Raw genomic sequence first — 19,769 nt, 5'->3', positions numbered from 1 at the left:
GCTGTTGTACGTTTATTAAATAAGTAAGCATTAAATTATTTCAATGATTAGCAGTAAGAGGTTGATTAACTCGAAATTTTAAGAGTTTCAAGTAGACGACTTTTGATAGAAAGTGCGAGATAAAGAGAATGAAGAAGAACGGAAATATTTAAGACTTACAGTAACAGACTGACTTATGTATGAAGTGACTTCATTTTACCCTCACTGAAACTTTGCGTTATGCAGTTTTGACTCTTGCTTTTAGGCAAGCTATAACCAATATTCAACCTGCATATATAATAATGGCGTGATGTACAGTTACTGTAGAGGAAAGGTTCGTTTTAGAATTATTTATAGAGATTCACACTCTGATTGGAAACGAAATGTCAACGTTCTGTGTGTTTTCTTCCCTCTCACCACGTAAAATTTATTTCAATCGTGTATTACATTTAAATAAATACATAAGAAATGTTAATATATAATGTTCATTTTCAGCAAGTGTTTCTTAGACGTCGAACATAATAGATGACTGTTGACCACAGTGGTTGCTAAGAGTGGTAGATCATAGTAGTTAAGGTACATAGTTGGCTTAGTGGATCGTGGTGTGAAGTAGTGTGTGTTTCATGGATGAAGTTTTTATTGACTCATTTTCGGATACACACATCACCTTTTTAAATCTGAAATATGTTTGACAATTTTCTAATATTTTCTTTGTCCGATTTAAGTGTTCAATAGAAGTACAATATTAAGATTACACGTTACACTAGTGATGAGTAATGTCTAATGTTAACTTTCTCACCGATATTTTGAATGGAAATCTCGAACTCCTTACATTGGGATGTTTTAAGCTCTTCTCTAAAGGTGTTGGTTATTAGCATTTTATTGATGGCATTTCGGTGGATTCACTAATAACTAATTGAACGTGCAACCCACCTATATTTAACACAATATTACCCTATGCGTTTCAGCCCTGATGATTCATTACTACTAAGAATAGATAGAATACTTCTCGACTGGAACGCTTATGTATTCCATATTCTAACAGTCCTACGACAAATGAAATGTTTTTCTCTATTTTTCTTCTGTTTCTCGATCTTGAACTCCCAATATTATAATTCTAACTTCACCGATTGTTTGTGTTCTTCTTGTTTCTACTTCTCTCTTCGCTTCCATTTCAACTTATATGATGGTTTGAAGAGGAAAATTTTTTGTTCGTGTCAAAATCAGTTGGCTTTCCTACGTGGGATGATGGCTAATTGTGCCAAATTTAGAATGGGTCTTATACGTTCAATTGGTTGTTATTTTATTCATTGCAGAAATTCCTTAGAATTTGAAATCTTACTTTTGTTCAATTTTGCATGCAAGACTCGCACATTACGCAGAAATGCAATAAATTATAGATGTTCTAGGGATATCAGCCAAGTGAAGGCCGACGATAGAGCCGTTTCAAGAACTGACACCGTTCTCGTCTTCAGGGTGATTATACTGGCACCAGTTCATGTGTACTATTTACAGTAGATGTAAGGGGGTTTGGCTTAAGAATCAGTGTCTCTGGATGGCCTATAGCTGTACGCTGATTGGTCATATTCATATAATCTTTCTTTATGACTGGTGCCAATGCCTGGGTGAGGTTAAATCCTGTACCCCTGTTGATATACTATAGCAACTATAGCGGGTTCTTGTACTATAGTAAGAGATTGTTTCATTATCCTATCCCAGTGGTTTGAGCTCTTTAAAATAATTTTAGTGTCTGAAAATAAAATATGTCGTTCCGTTATACTGTGTTCCACCAGGCTGATTTCTCCAGATGAAACAGCTTGATGTATCTCTCACGCTCCTTATATCGATATTCCAATGTTCGTCCTGTTTGTCCTATGTAAGTTTTCCCTTATTCGCAGGGAATGCAGTATACTCCTGGTGTTTTAAGGCTCAAATCGTCTTTAACTGGAAGGAGTAGGTTATGTACGTTAGGTTAGGCGGTCTGCGTATGATTTTGATGTTGTCTCTCTTCACGATTCTTGCAAGTTTTCCAGATAGTTTCCCAGTGTTATGCAGGACTGTGATGTTGATTGGATGTTCAGATTCTGTAGTGGTCTTTTTACTCGAAAAGGTCCTTTATAGGACCAATTGAATGTCATCTCCCTTGTATGCATTCTGCAGTATGATCTTCGTGAGATGTGCAAATTCACTGGCGAAGCTTTCTTGATCCGAGATGGTTTTTGCTCTAAGTGCAAGCGTGCTAATGACTGTTTTGCGCTTTGGTTTATGGTGAAAGCTTTAAGATAAAGTTCAGTATGGGTTAGTTTTCTGTAATGTGGCCCAGACTTCCATCAGGTTTGCGACTAATGAGAATGTCTGGATTTGGTATGCAGCCTTCTGTTTCTATTTCCATGGTAAAATTGATGTTGCTGTGTTGATTGTTGAGAAATTTAAGGAACGATCGCAGTGTAGTTCTTCCACAAGGCCAGATGACAAAGGTATCTTCAATATATCTATAGAAGCACCATAGCTTTAATGGTGATGATTCTAGCGCTTTCTACTCGAAGCTTTCCATGAAAACGTTTGCCACTGCTGGTGACATAGCTGATTTTATGGCAACTCCGTCCGTTTGTTCATAGTACTGTCCGCCGAAGAGGAAATATGTGGAAGTTAATGTGATCTTGAATAAATCAACAGTCTCCGGCGAAAAGTGCTCACTGATTAAATGTAACGTGTCTTGTACTGAGACTCCGGTAAACAGAGAAACCACATTAAAACTGACTAGGGTGTCGTTTGCAGAAATGCGTATGGTGTTCAATATTTCCACGAATTCATATCAGTTCTTGACGTGGTGTTCACTCTGTCCTAGCAACGGTTGAGAAAGAGTGGTCAGGTACTTAGCCGGACAGTATGTTGGGTTTCCAATCGCACTAAGAATATGTCTAATTGGAATGTCAATCTTGTGTATTTTCGGAAGTCCATACATTCTCGGTGGTTGGTAATTATGTGGCGTAATTTTCGTGCTTGTTTCTTCTGGTATGTTGGTTTCCTTCAGAAGGTAGGTAATTTTACGTTCATTACTAGAGGTGGGCTCTTTCTTGAATTGTCTATAATCCTAGTCGTTGAGTAAATCCGACATCTTCTTGTAGACTTAAGTGCGTATGAGTAATGTAGCGTTGCCTTTGTCCGCTGGCAGTACAGTATTGCTGGCGTCTTGACGAAGTTCCTTAATTTTTTTTTTTTTTTTGATGATTGGTTTTTGCATTCTGGGCCATTTTAGGGCATAGGTTTTGAAAATCTGGCCCTCTGTAGAGCCAAACATAAGTCCTGGCGCATTTCTTTTGCTTCTTGTAGTGTACCGCTAGGCTGTACTGTTTGTAAGAAAATTACGCCACGTAATTACCAACCACCGAGACTATGGACTGCCGATAGTACACAAGATTGACATTCTAATGAAAGCCATTTCTAGTGCGATCGGAGGCCCAACTTACCGTCTGGCTACGTCCGTCTAATATCGCACCCCTCTTAAATCACTAGTAGAACAGTGTGAACACCACGTCAAGAACTGATATTTGTTCGTGGAAATATTGAACACCACACGCATTTCTCCAGATGACATCCTAGTCAGTTTTGGTTTGGTTGCTGTATTTACCATAGTCCCAGTACAAATCACGTTACATTTACTCAATGAGCATTTCCCGCTGAAGACTGTTGATTTATTCAAGATCACATTAACACCCACATATTTCCTCTTCGACAGACAGTACTATGAACAAACAGACGGCGTTGCTATGGGCTCATCTCTCTCACCACCAGTGGCAAACTTTTCATGGAAAGCTTCGAGCAGAAAGCACTAGAATCAGCACCATTAAACCCATCGTATTTCTATAGATATGTTGATGTAACCTTTGTCATGTAGCCTCATGGAAGAAATGCATTAGAATCGTTTTTTCTTGAATTTCTTAACAATCAACACAGGAACATCAAGTTTACCATGGGAATGGAAACACAAAGTTGCATACCATTTCTAGAAATCCTCATTCATTGCAAACCTGATGGAAGTTTGGGCCACATTGTTTACAGAAAACCTACCCATACTGACCTTTGTCTTACCAGAAACAGCTTTTACCATAAATCACACCAGAATAGTCATCAGCACGCTTGCACTTCAAACAAGAGCCATTTCGGACCATGGGTATGAAAGGTGCATGAAGCTGTTTCATCCGGACAAATCAGCCCAGGCGGAACACAGTATAACGGAAAAACATAGAATTTTCTTTTCAGACACTAAAATTATTTCGAAGATATCAAACCACTCGGATAGGATAATTAAACAATCCCTTTCCATAGTACAAGAACCCAACAATATCAACAGGGATACAGGATTTCAACTCACCCAGACATGGGTACTAGGTACAAAGAAAGCATATATGAATACGACCAATCAGCGTCAAGCTATAGACCATCCAATCAAAGACACGGATTCTTAAGCCCTCTCCTATATATACTACACACAAACTGATGTCAGTATAATCGCCGTGAAGACGAGAACGATGTGAGTTCTTGAAACGTGGACTCTATCGTCGGAGATATCCCAAGAACATCTCTATAATATTCCCCGCCGGGAAAGTTTCAATTTTTATGCGATAAGTTGTTCTGTACTGTGGGCCTCTAGTATGTATTCCTGTAACTCTGAATTCTAAAAATATATTTATAACTCAAGAATTATGGATTTTCAAATGTTTCGTTTCTTCAATATTAATTCTAATGATACAAATTTCTCTGAACATTACTATGCGAATTTTTCCCCATTAATCTAGCTCTCTTCTCATTCATTTGATTATTTTCAGTCGTGTGTCATACATTTTAACTTATTCAACTTCTCTGTATTATTATTATTATTATTATTATTATTATTATTATTATTATTATTAAAAGTAGTAGCAGTATTACTTAAATCGATATTTATGATGATGCTGGTCGTTACCGTGTACCCGTCTGTTATGGAAACGGTTTCTTTACTTAACACCAGAAAAATGTTTGACGTTTGTTGTGGTGACACTTTTATCCCCGGAGGTAGCACCACGTCGTAAGTACAAAGGTTCTTACTTATTCGCCAATAAGTGTAGAAGTCTAAATAACACGAATATTATATTACTTCTAGTAGAATTCAGTAGTCCTAACAGCCAATAAAGAATATAAAGGTAAGGTCATTACAGCATATTGTGTTGACCTTATTAAATGCATAGTTATTCGTTCACCGGCATAATCTTTACTTCAGTAGTACATACATTGTCTTATAAACAATTGGTCATATATATAAAGATAACTCATGAACACAAGATGGGGTAATTTAAAGTAGCAGGAGACCAAGTACGGAAGTATATTCCAGAAAATATTTGACAATGCTTACAGATGATAGCGAGTGTAGGTAGCTTACTGTGTTCTAGAAACATCGTTGATACCTCCATATCAGGTGGCAACCCTTGTTTACAAGCCAACACAGGCATATTTACCCTAAATTTTGTATAGAAGTGGAACAATATACAGTGCCAGAATGAATTCTGAAAGTGATTCCGTGGATAATGAAGCTCCAAATCACGACATACTAAATAAGCTTGTCATGCAGATAGCGAGGAATTTAAATCAAGAACTGATAGAGCCTATCAGAAGAAGTAATGTGCAGGAGAGGAATCTCACGGAAGAAATCAGCACACAGCTAGGTAACATATCAGTAAAAAGCGATACACAGAAGAGGGGCCTCACTGGAAAAATAAACATGCAGGTGAATAACTTAGCAGAAAAAGTAAATGCACAGAAGAAATAAATGAATATCCAGGTAAATGTCTTGGTAGGAAACAAACCTACAAGAGAAAGAAATGATAGAGCAGATAAAGAAGTAAGAAGAAAAGTCTAACTAAACGAGTGGATGAAATAAAAGGTGAAGTGACCACACGTATTCAAGAGGTGAGAACATGTTTGGAGTATAGAAAGTGAGTTAGTTAAAAATATAAGCAAAATGAATAAACAAGTATGTAAGATAACCCAACAATTATTCCAACGTATTGATGAAACAAGTAAGCATTTCAATGATGTTAATACCTGTTTAACAACGCAACCTGTACAATTAAAAGGGAGTATAGATGAAGATATCGATAAGATAAGGGAAACTAAACAATGACATCATAATAATGCAACAAGAATTAACCCGAGTTGAAGCAAATCATGAAGTGCTATCACGAAAAGAATAGAAGACCTTGTCATTTGTCAGGATAATATAAACGCGCGTCTCTCTAGTAATCATGATAGTGAATTATGGCAAAGTGAACAGTGCAAATCATGTTATGATTGAAGAACAATACTGCGGTTTTGATTATTGTAGAGTTGGTAAATGTAACAGTGACAGTGTAAAAATATTTTACGACTGATCAATGTGTGATAGCTTCAAAGAAGTCCCGTTGTGAAACCAGACCTTCACAAAGCAGTAATGTAGGGGAAGAACAATGCAGAGATCACTAGAAAAGGAAGAAGGAAAAGCATGTGCATGGTTCTCTTTTGTATCATATGGGAGATCCAGGGAGAGAGAGATAGGCAGGAAAAATATATTATGAGACACCAAGTGACACAGACGTCATACCAGTACTGGATAAGAGGAGTCATCCTATTAAGAGGAGCCGATTACCAGTTAACCTGACTGAAATAAAGCACTTCACAAGATTTACTGGGTAACCCAATAGACCCCTAGTGCTAACCTTAGCGAGAGTTGAATAAGCTGCCATTATGAACTTGTTCCATCAACAATTTCTTCGAATAATGCCTCTATTATTTGATGACCCGCCGAGGAGTTGGCTCAAATTGTAAAGGAAACCTTTCTCATATCAGAAGTTAGTGAATCCATTAATATAGACGTTTCTATCTTCACATGTTGTGGCAAGTAAATTGACTGTATGCAGAAGTTAGCATTTTGACCCTCGCAGGTTAAGGAATTTGCTACACACAAATTGCAGCAATTGTAAGAATTATGTCCGAATACACCTGAACCTCACATTCTCTCGGACATCATGACAACTAGGTTGGAAATACAGGGAGGTATTGGTCTTGTCACCTTTATATTCCTTTCCGGGGGCGAGTAGAGTCTCTAGGAATGAGGAAGGAATTAGGAAGTTTGATACATGTGAAAAAAAATTATCAGAGGACATGCAACAATAAGGTAGATCGAGTGACTCTTCAGCAAGAAGTAATGCCTCAGCAGACAAACATGGGACCAAGACCACGAAAAGGACCATAAGTAGAAAAAGATGGGAAAGCGCAACTGGAAGCCAAACATCTGATAGAGAAGATTCACTAAGAAATCAACCAGGAAGACCCTCAACCCAACCCTGTGATATTAATACATATAAGCCCAAATAAGAGTCTCGGAGTCACACAGCATTTTGAACATCCAACAGAGAAGACCATACGTGGTAAGGACCAGGCTTGCTCACAACCTAACCATCGATCGGGAGACTGTTAAGACGCATCGATAGTGGTCCATATTGACAGCGTGTGGAAAATGATATTACTGCAACACAGGTATTTTATTTGTTCTGCCCACACCGCAAAGGGAGAAATAGAGGATAACATGATGTAGAAGATAAAGAAATAACTCAAGATATTATGGATAATTCATCCATTTCACAAGCAAGATTAACATTTCCATAAACGGAGTTTCGTACCAATGGCTATTGCACAGCGGCAGTGAAGTTTCTCTTATGTCTTGTGATGCATGGAGGCGCGCTAGCTACAATGTGACGCACTCTCGATTGTTATGTGCCAGCGATGTATTTTGCAGGGAAGGCCAGGCGAGTGTTAGGCCAGATTCAGATATTGGTCTGAATAGGTGGCGTTCAAATTAACGTCCAAGTATTTTTCGTAGGGCTCTGAGTGTAGAGATTTTTTATGATGCATTGATGCACTAAAGAAACTAGACGCTGCTTTGAATTTCAGTCATCCAATTGTTAGAATTCGAGGACAGGATGTGAGTAATATAGTCCGTATGCTTCTTCTTCTTCTATCAGAAGAACTACTGAAAGCAGTATTGAAGACTCTTACTTGGTACAATACTTAAGGCCAGACAACAGAATTGGGTTAACGGATCGTGTTACTGAAACAATCAGTTGATTCGTTAAATCGGACGCAGAAAGAAGGTTAAGGGATTACTCGATGAATTGTGGGAAATGTTCCAAGATCATCATGGATGACGTAATAAACTTACATTTAAGGTAGAGGTGAATACACAAGATTCCATAGCAAGAAAGACAAATCCTATTCCACTTAAGTATAGATCTCAAGTTAGAGAATAAATAAAAAAAATGTATGAAGCTGGAATTTTACAACCAAGTGTATCTATCTATTCTAACCCCATTTTACTGGTTCCAAAAAAGGTACGGACAAGTTTGGGTGTGAAAGAAATGAATAAACATATCCGACTAAGACAGTTGAAGGAGTGATTGATAACGTTTATTAAAACTAGGTATCGCAAGTTTCAGTCGCAATTGGATTTTCTTCTGTTACCATGCAATACAATTACACCCTATTTCGCGACAATTTACTTTTGAGGGCAAAAAATGGCAATTGCGGATACATCAATGTATCAATACAACTGGTTGCAGCACTCCAAAGAATATTGCCAAAAGAAGAATTTGGTAAAGGAGTCGGTAGATACGTAGACTACATATATTTATCTCATGACACCTTTGATGGACATACAACAATTAAGAACATTATTTGCATGTTGAAAAAAGCCAGTATTTACGTGAGTCTCGAGAAGTCAGCTAAATGTCGTTCAACTCGAAAGTTCCTTGGATACATTATCTCTCCAGCTGGAGTAGAGAAGGATGCGGAATCTAACTCCAATAGTAAACTACCCAAGGCCTGTAAGCATAAGGTCGCTACAACGATTCCTTCAATATTTAGTATAAATTTTTTTGAGAGCGTGGCCGGAGTTGCCGCACCGCCTTACGCATTTTTAGATAAGGGAAGAAAATGGTTGTGAACAGAACAGTGTGAAGCGGCATTTATTACATTAAATCAAAGGATTTGCAAAGATGTAAAATTAGCACTGCCAGACCTTAATGTTGGGTTTATATACAGGAGTGACAAATCCCATATATCACTAGCCACCTCTTTAGAACAAGAGCAAGACGGAAAAATGAGAATAATCCAATCCTGACGTATTTAAGGTGAGCATCCCCAAAAACGCTTGTCTCAGTACTATTAGTCTGACCATGACGAAGAAGGCCATTCAGGAGTTGATCGGACTATCGCCACGATACAACAAGCCTTGTATTGAAAAAATACGAAACCAAATATGACATGTTGCATCACTGATTGCAGAAAATGTACGGAAAGAAAAGACGACTATCACCTTATTGTGAAAGTGATCAAATCATCACATTAGTTTCAGACAAATTGTGTATATTGATTTTCTACGACAATGGCCCCCATCAACCAATGGACGCAGATATATATATACTAAATGTTTCAGAATCATTTGCGGGATATTTGGTCACCTATTCACATCGTAAAGCCAACACCCAGGCTGTTATTAGGAGCTTGCAGGACTATTTTGAGCACTTAGACCAACCCGAAAGTTTATGTGACAATGCTTCTGTGTTCTACACACGCCCCTTTACTGAAGTGCGGAGAATTTAGGCATCAAGATAAATTACACAATGAGGTATCGTCCGGGCAATAACTTAACCGAAAGGCAACATCTAGATCTTCTAAGACTCCTTCATAGTATAGTTAACGAAGATCACTAGATATGGTATCAGTATCTTCAACCATGCGTGAGATTGATGCATAGCGATAGCGTGTCAAGTTCGCTAGGTGTATCTGCAGCATCGCTAATGTTAAATATAGATGAGCATGCTGCTCTTATGAGATTTTTGGACAGTAACTCAATAAGGAATGTGACGACCCTGATTATCTCAAGAGTGGCAAGAAATGTTACTGAAATCAGAGCAGAAGAAAGTAAAATTGGAGAGAAGGAATGAGTAACACAATTCGAATCAAGAAAAGAAGCAGGAGATCTTATTTTCATAAAAGAATATCATCTAAGTAAACATTCAGAAGCTAAGTTGTTAAATATTTTTAGAAGCCCGTATATATGTAGAGACACATTTAGCGATAAGGTAGTTCAGCTTGTAAATCCTAATGATGGGAATACACTACCCTTTGAGTCGGTGGATAATTGTCGATTATGCAAACCATCAGAACACGCCAAGAGAGAATGCGTTGAAATAACAAATCAACATATGCAATATCGTTAATAAGAATTGAACAATTGAAAAAGACATTGTTGCGACCTCAATCTCCTAGTTGCAAGTTCCAGATTATATCTGATATTTTGCATTATTATGTATAAACAGTTGCACAAGTTAACAATGAACTACATCTATACCGCCAGAGTCCTCAAACTACTCTCAAGAAGTTCGGTCCTTGCTCGAGACACTTTATTGCCTGTCAGAAAGACGATAATAGCAGTGATGTTGGGAATACAGATAGTTGGGAGTAATGGAAGTTCCAAACTTGACTTTCCCACGCTGGAAACAGGAAAAAGCAGAGGGTAGTATGGAGAAAACATTGTCGGAGGCAAGATAAAGGATAGTTGTGACAAATCTAAATATATATACACACATCATCTGTTAACGGCAGAATAGACATTTGTATTTACGTTACAACTAATAGTAGACTTTATGAATATAGTATTTAATGATATGATATTTTGTGTGGGAAGTAGATATTTGAATAAGCATGAGGTGCATAGTTCGCTTCTAAGATAAGTGCACGCCGACAGTGATATCAAGGACATCCAATAGTATAACTGCCATCCATCAGTGTATGTGAATAATAAGTGTTCAAATATTAAGTGGACGTTCTATATGTTGGATGTATCTGCAATAATAGTGTATAAGTGATAGTGTGTATGCCGATATTTGTTGATATAAACAATCATCGATTTGTGTCGGTGTATTGCTACGTCCAATAGTATACGTAAAGAAATTTGCATTAAAGCCATCCGATAGTAAAAAGTATGGGATATACGATAATGTATCGAGTGGATTACTACATATTTTAATACTTACATTATTTTTGTATAAGTGAAGGTATTTAAATCAATAGTAACTCATATCGGGTTTTCTAAAAATGTCACCCACGGACCACAATGTACTATTCTACAGGTCACAATATAGCAAAAATGCAATATGGTGAAATGCTTCCTCGGCCTCCTCCAGCCGCTATGGAAAACTAAACGTTTCTATATGGTAACATAATTAAAACACTGCACTGCTAAACAAGGTTGTTTTATTCATAACATTAAAAACTTTACATGATACGCCTCGACCTTCTAAGATCCACATTATGTTATTTGCACACCGTCAAAGAAAGCTTCAACAAGACCGTTAAATACCTCAAATTTACACATTCAAAGAAATATTGTTTACAAGAGTCCCGAATGAACGTGAAACAACGTTCAAACAATCATAGAGGAACTGAATTACGTTTTATGTAGTTGTTGATAGGTGGCAGTCCAAAACAATTGACCGAAACTATGAAAACAAACAAAAGCGAAACTGCGTACTGATCTACTTCAGACCTATGCATGAATAAGTATATTAGTATTTCTTTCCTAACTCTCACCAGGCATTTGGAGTTTAATAATTATATTAAATCATTTAGGAAACAGAAAATTGATCTTGAAGTAACGCCATCGAATTTACAGTAAGTATTTTTTACCTTTTACATTAAATACGAGTTAGGTTAGTTTATGTTAAAAGAATAAAGTGCTGTTTAGGCATAAAATCGTTCCTTGTACTAAGCTTTTTTAAAAATCTGATTCTCCATATGGCGTACTGATGAGAGAATTACAATCAAGAAAAAAATCGAACTGTTTCTCTTAATTGTGTATAACACGAGGCAATGACTGTCTTTTGATGTTATTTATGCTATTGCATCGAAGACTGTTTAGAAAAAGATGAAAACAGGAGACCAAACGAAACAATGATAATACTTTTTCAGCTACCGGACTTTCTACACAAACTTATCCCATATTCGGTACTGGTTTAGAATAGCCCATCAAACAAATAGTAATATTACTTTTAAAATGTGTGAGTGCATATGAAAAAGGATTGTATGGGAATGTTGATTTCCACTGTCGGAACATGCTTGTATAATGTAGGAAACAAGTATTTTATGTTTGGAAGTTAAATGTTACCAGAATTAAATCATTACAAGGGCTATAGTTGAATTCAAATAAGTGAATATCTATCAAAGGTTTGTTTTACTATTCTTATTTATGCATTATTCTTATTCTTATGTTTCTCGCACTATAACCTCCATCAATGACGCGCCTGCTTTCTATGGACGTATTCTCGCGTGGGTCCTGTTTTACGCTCCTGCCCTGGCACTGTTAAATATCATTCTCGATTTTATTTTATTTTTTCATTTCGTATATGTAGCATAAGTCTGAATGTGCATTTGTACTTTACGGAAAATATCTCATAAAATTAATCTGTGCGCATGAACGCAACTCCTACCTTAAGAAATACTTCTAAAACACTACGTGTAAATTTCGTGATAGAATAATTGCATATAACAGCATAGCATGTAGTCATTTCCAGGCAGTGTTTCTTGCAGACTTGTTTTTTGGGGCACTACTCCCCGGAGCTCTGACAGTTCCCCGGAGCAGACCAAATTAATACGTTTATTATATAATAAAAATAGAATGGTACCAGCAGTTCCCCTCGCGTAATTTTGAGTGTGCTCCCGGGAACATTTATTCAGAAAGAAATACTGTTTCCAGGGTACCTCAATTTGCGGGCATATTATCAATCTGTACTTAATTATTTATTATAATCCCAGATGAATAACAGTACAAAACGTCTTATTGAAGCAAGAAAAGTCATATATATATATATATATATATATATATATATATATATATATATATATATATATATTATTTGATTGGCTCTTCTTTCTCAATCTACACTCGATATTCTCGATAACAATAGTTATAAGCATGCAAACACTGTAACTACCTACAGGAAATCGTTTATATCATAAACAATAATACTAACAATATCTTCCAGTGCGGATATTTGCTTATTATTATTATAATACATACTTTCAATATGAGATAATTGTGAAAAAGAGTAATAAAACGATATTTATTGAACAACTGTTTCTCTGTCTCACGACGCCATCATAGTTGTTTTGTATTTTCCTGCAATCAACTCTGGCGCTGATTGACTTTTGAATGTTCTTGAATTGGATTGCTTAAAACAGGACCGAAACGAAATATCTTGAATGAAACTATTGAATTCAAGACAAAAATGACGTCTTTTTTATCAAATACTCTTGAATAGTCTTGAACAACAGTCTTGTTCAAGCTTTCTTGGATCGTCTACAAGCAGTATTAGACATATACAAAATCTGTACACAATGCAACCATACTAATATATTAGCCACAAAACGTACCTGCTTCCTCATTGGTTGGAACAAATAGCCAGTCAACGACGCCCGTTGAAGACAGCCTAAGTCAATCATAGACGCCCAAAAATATGACTACTGAACCAATAAGAGAACATTTCAAAATAACAAGAAAAACATCATGAATCAGCATTAACATATAATTCCCTGTATTTGTCAGGGTGTTAAAATGAATAATGATGAAGGGTGGTATAATGACAAGGTTAAAGAATTAATAGATGGTCAGTATGAATTGGATAAGAAGAAAGAAGAGAACATACAAGAAACAAAGGAAGAAGAATGTGCTCAAAAAGTGGGTAAATGAATAAGGGAAAATACCAGTGTTAAAAGGTTTTCCAAAGATTCACAGAAAAGAAGTGAAATTAAGACCAGTGATGGATTGTAAGAATAGTTAATTTGAACCATTGGAGACTGAATTAATACCAATTTTAAAGTGGATAAGAGACAGGGCGCGTTGGCAGTTAAGGAATATAGTGAGGTAATGGACTACATAACTAATGCTGTAATTGAAAATAATTGTATTTTATTTAGTCTGGATGTCAAAGCTGTGTTCCTGAGTTTAGGTGCCATATTGCATGTTATTAAGGGGCCATTGGGGAAGAAAGTATGAACAATTTTAAATGGGAGAACGTAAGAAAAGATCTCAACTTATGGGGTTTTAGTTTTTGTAAACAAACATACATATATAGAATTAAGAAATGTTTAAGTATAGGGTCTAAGGTAAGCCCTGTGTTATCAGATATCATTATGGAAGAAGAAGGTAATGGAGAAGGGCACATTAGGTATTTGTGTAGGTGTGTTGATGACTGTTTTGGGATTTGGGAAGAGTCTAAAAAGGAGTTATTGGATTTTGTAAAAATCATTTGAGGATTAGGAAAAAGGCATAGAATTAGAACTTGAGATAGAGAAACAAGGTATTTTTTGTTATCTGGATATTTTGATGACTGCAGACGGAAAGAGAATTAGAACACAATGGTACCAGAAAGAATTCAATGCGGGTATTTATTGTAATAAGAAAAGTAGTGTGGACAAAAACACAAAATCTGATTTTATAAGAATTATGATGACACGAATTACCAACATTAGTAACAAAAATGTAGAGGACAACATTGAAAAGTTTGAAAAGCAGTTATATGAGAATGGTTATAGTAGAAGGGATATTTTTAAAGCTTCAGTTGGTTTTCTCGAAAGATGAAAAATGGGAGGAAGATAAAGAAGTAATATGGAATGTTATTATTGGGTTAGGGTAGGAAACAAAAGTTTTTAAAAAGATGTTAAGAAAGCAGGGTGTGAGAACGTACAGAAAAGGCAGTAGAAAGTTGTTAGAGTTAGTGAGAAGTAAGGGAAAAGATAGAATGAGAAAGAAGAAGAAAGGTGTTATATACTGTATAAAATGTCTAGATTGTGATATGAAATATATTGGAGAAACGGGTAAATTTTTGAATGAAAGAGTTAAACAACATAAGAATGATGTAAATATAGTAGAGAAATTAATGGTATATACTAACATGTCAATAGGACATAAGATGGACTGGAAGAAAGTTGTTATCTTAGAATATGAAGAAAGTATGTTTCCGAGGAAGTGGAAGGAGGCACGGCGGGTAGGAAAAGGGGATAAGTACTTAATGTACTGGAGTAAAGACTTGAGTGTTAATACAGAATGGAGAACGCTTATTCACAGATACAGGGAATTATGTGTTAATGCTCATTCATAATGTTTTTCTTGTTATTTTGAAATGTTCTCTTATTGGTCGAGTCAACATATATTTGGGTGTCTATGATTGGCTTAAGCTGTCTTCAAGGGGCGTCGTTAATTGGCTATTTGTCCTGACCAATTCGGGAGCAGAAAGGTTTTTGTGGCTTGTATATTAGTTTTTTTGCGTTGTATACAGATTTAGAGTATGTCTGATGAGAATCTTGGTTGGAAGATCGATACGTAACATGTAAAGTATTTATTTTTTATGAATAATATAATCTTTTTCAGCAGTGCAGTGTTTTACTTCTGTTCTTATTTGCAAGAAGTGCAACAGTGGTGCGTTGTCAGATGGCAACACTAGCAGTTACTCTATGAATTCTTCACGTAGTTACATCGATTATCGGCAGATTGAGTTATAGATGACAGGTGCAGAATAATAGAAATTACATGATATAATTCATAGCAGTAATATTGAGAGTATCTGGAAATTATATTGAATATGCTAAATGGCTGATCGTCCGTTTCAGCGTTCTTCATTGGTAAACCCGTTGTCGATTGCAGAATAGGTTGTTATTGCTTGTACTTTTCTTTAGTCCTATGGACGTTGATACTAACTCCATCTCTTAGTATCGGTGGTGTTATATCATGGTCTAAGAAAATCAAAACTGGAGTAATTTATTTGTGTGTGTGCTTGTGTTACACAACTTACGCAGCGGATTGATACAAAAGGAAGTCTCGTTTGATAACTTGTTTAACATCATAACAATGAAATGTATTTTTAAATACTTGTACTAGTGGAATACTTGTCTTGTTATGTATCATTGTAGAAATTGAAGAAAACTTTTTTTTTTTTTCATTTCTACATTACAAGTATTACGAGGATAGTACTTCTGTGAAACAGAACCAAACAATGCCAATCCTCAGAAATATATCGATGCAGAGGCGGCGGTTTTCTAAAACAGTAGAGGCCCTTTAATTAATATTCAAGACCAAGAATCTCAGCTTGGGGTGCGGATAACTATCAGACTTATAGAAGAATCCTTTCCCGGACAATTCTGGAAATTGATCCTCCTAAAATTGCAATTTTCAGTGTTTTTGAATGAATAGATTTTTTCGTGTTTTTTTCTTTTTTGTCATAGTGGAAAATCTAATTATTAGATGAGCGTATAGCGGCTTAACTAATGATGCTCTAAGATTCTAACCCCAGACTTTACAAGAAACAGACATCAATGTGTCATCCGGACATCTGAATCAAACGTAGTCCATTCGATAAACATAACAAACATATGTTCATGCACAAAAGAGTAGGTGCAGCCGGAGTAAGTACGAGGGCTAGTCAAGAAAGACTTGGACTGATTTTTTTTCTAGGCAATTTATTATTACTCAGCAACAGGCACATGATCCTTTTCAAAGTAGTCCCCGCCCATTTGAATGCACTTTTTCATTTGAGTCTTCCAGTCCTCAAACACGTGTCGCAGGCCATTCTTTGAGAGGTCCTTCAAAACCGCATCCGATGCCTTCAGAACCTCGGAATTATCGGAGAAGCGGCGTCCACGCAGTCTGGATTTTAGGGCAGGGAATAGAAAAAAGTCGCACGGTGCGGTAGGCGTCTCCACCATCCTCAAACCTTTGCAACAGCTCCCTGCAAGTCTCCACTCGAACGGCCTTCTGCTCTGGTGTCAGGAGTCGCGGAATCCATCGCGCACACACTCGGCTCATGTGGAGGTGGTCATGCAAAATTTTGAAGGCACTGCCATGAGATATGCGTAGTGCGGCTGCCAGATCGTCGATACTGATGCGGCGATCTTGTAAAACAATGACTGCTGCCGTGTTAATGTTCACCTCAGTAACAGCTGACGCTGATACACCTGGTCCACCAGCTTTCGTGATTGTCATTCGGCCCTCTTTAAACTCTTTGAGCCACCAGAACACGGTACTTCGTGGCAGAGCGTCATCTTTGTAGGCTGCTCTCAACATTCCTAGAGTTTCTGTTGCACTTTTCCCCAGGCGATAGCAGAACCGTATAGCTGCAAATTGTTCATCTCGTAATGACTCCATTTCTTCTACAGGCGACTTCTAGAGGCGGCGCAGAACATCACCTGCAATAAAAAGTCGTGGTTACCAAACATGCAATGATTCCTTAACAACATTTTATATATATGCACAGCAAGACCCACCCTACTTGTATGCCAAACTATGAAGCTCCAGCGTTAACAGAACTGCCGGGAAAAAAATCAGTCCAAGTCTTTCTTGACTTGCCCTCATACCTGAAGCCCATTAACCCTGTTAGTATAAAGAAAATCGTAGACTCGCAGTGAAATAGCTATTGCATCAACACTCTTCATTCCAGAGTCATGGTTTATAGTTCATTCTCTTCAGCACGAAACTAGCTTTCCAGAGGTGCTGTGTAACATACTTGAACAGATAAAATTGAGAGAATGTCGAAAAAATTCCCTCCACAATTCTTTCTTATGAATTTTGGACTCCTCTGGAGTGGCCCCGCGTAAAAGCACACAAACCAAACGTATTTCGAAAAATTCTATAGGGGATAAGAAATGTGTGTAGCAAGTTTTGTTTTGATAGACGGAATACATATGAGGAAAAAGCTTTATATATCAATACACGCTTTTCTTTCATATTTATTCTGTCTATTAATACAAAACATTTTATGACAAATTTTACTTTGGAAGGGAGTGATACAGTGAAAATTATAAATATATATAAACTCTATAAAAGAATTGAATGTTCATAGCTTCAATACAAATTCGTTTACACACTTCAGTTAATAAGGCAATAATTCTTTAAAGGATACATATAGTGGATATACACTCTAAATACAGTACTCACTATTTCAAAGATACAAAACGGCCTTAAATGGCTGAGGCCGGTTTGTACCCATGAATTTAGCAGGTACATGATACCCAAGAAGTAGCAGGTACAATGCACCTGTGATTTCTTAGGTACAAATATTTTTCATTGGTACTAAAGCTCCTAATTTCATGGGTACATGTACAGTGAGAAACAATATTAAGTATAGGTTGGAGCTATAATTTCATATACCTTCAGCCTATACTTAAGTTAATATTGTTCCTGACTGTGCCTATTACGTGGAGCTGCAGTGGCTCAGTGGAAGAGCGTTCACCTCTGGTGCATGATGTTCTTGGTTCGACTCCAGCTCGCGCCAAGTAAACTCTGTGGTGGACAAACACCATGTCCGTGGGTTTCCTCGGGGTTCTTCCATTTCCTCCCACTTCATTCTATCATTTCATTCATTTGTCATAATCGCCGTCTTCTTTAACCTAGTCAGCATAACCGTGGAACGTAAAACTCAAAGATTTCATTTCATTTTGTACCTGTTTTATTGATAAACACAAGGTGACTCAGTCAATATCTAGATAACAATACTTAACAACATTTGCTATTATAGGTTGTAATCTAAGCATTTTCCAGTCAACATTAAAAGTCCCAATCACTTTGATTAGCGTAAATATGCTTAAAAAAAGTGATGGTTCTGTATGAAACTTAGGTGGGCGCGAGAAAACTTTCGTAACGTGAGTCTGTTGCTCATTTCACAAGTAGAAATATTGGTTTAATCTATTAAAAAAAAACAATGTAAAAAAGCGTCATGCGATGTATCACCTTTAAAACTAGATTTCAATACAAATTCAAAGGCAAAGTCAGATTTTCAGTACTTGTACCCTGCTACTTTTCAGCGATGACTATAAATGATACTGAAATTAGGAACAATATGAAACTGGTTAAATAAACAGTACTAATGAAAAACTCATTTTTTCAATGAAGTTCTCATGAAGTACTAGCACAAAATGAGGTGGGCTCCTTTTTCCATTTAAGATTATTTTCAGACAAATCCAACAGGGCTGCCTCCAAAATGGCCTACAGAACACATTATACTGCTAGAAATTTCCCGCATCCACCTAAACCCATTTACAATTATACCTCTTTCACTTCAGAATATACAGTAATCAGGGTGGCTCTAACTTTGACTTACTTTGTATCGTATCATATATGAATATACCTTGTACTTTGTTCCTTATTGCTCCTTATTTTAAACACAAATATTTATTTGATTTGAATACATTTTATATTAATAATTAAGTACAGCCATTCGTCCTACTGGAAGGACGCGCCTCCTGATTGAAAAATGAAGAATCTGTCCTTTCGGAAGAATATGGAACTCCTATAAGAGGTATTCTGCAAAAGAATGAATATCAGTGTGATAATATTCATCAAACATCACCTTCGGAAAGCACCTTTAGTGAACGAACAATCGTAACTTTTTTCCCCCTAAGATTGGATGCCATACAGAATTGAGACTTCCTTTTTCCTTAGTGATGCTTTCTATGCTGCCACAAATATGCAAACTCCTCTTAACTGTGGGAAAATATTGTAGTACCTCTTGGATGTTCAGTCTTTCCTGAAGGATGTTTAAGTTACAAGTTTTCTGATGAAAATAATGAAAATACTTAAAAATACCATCGATTATATTTTCGACATCAAAGCTCTGCTTTTATCAACCCAAATAAAACAACATAACAGCTGAGCAATGCAAATACCTTTC

General features: G+C 36.6%; 1 protein-coding gene across 3 annotated transcripts in view; it reads left to right on the top strand.

Annotated features, from left to right (window-relative positions):
* The window catches only part of LOC145665078 (uncharacterized), a 186,071-nt gene that overhangs the window by 8,020 nt on the left and 158,282 nt on the right, over positions 1 to 19,769 (top strand). The window lies entirely within an intron of this gene.

This window comes from Thermobia domestica, chromosome 11 (assembly GCF_964235325.1).
Source record: "Thermobia domestica chromosome 11, izTheDome1.hap1.1, whole genome shotgun sequence".
In the NCBI taxonomy this organism is placed as follows: Eukaryota; Metazoa; Arthropoda; class Insecta; order Zygentoma; family Lepismatidae; genus Thermobia; species Thermobia domestica.
The sequence above is the reverse complement of the archived record's forward strand: the minus strand, read 5'-3'. Positions and strand labels throughout refer to the sequence as shown.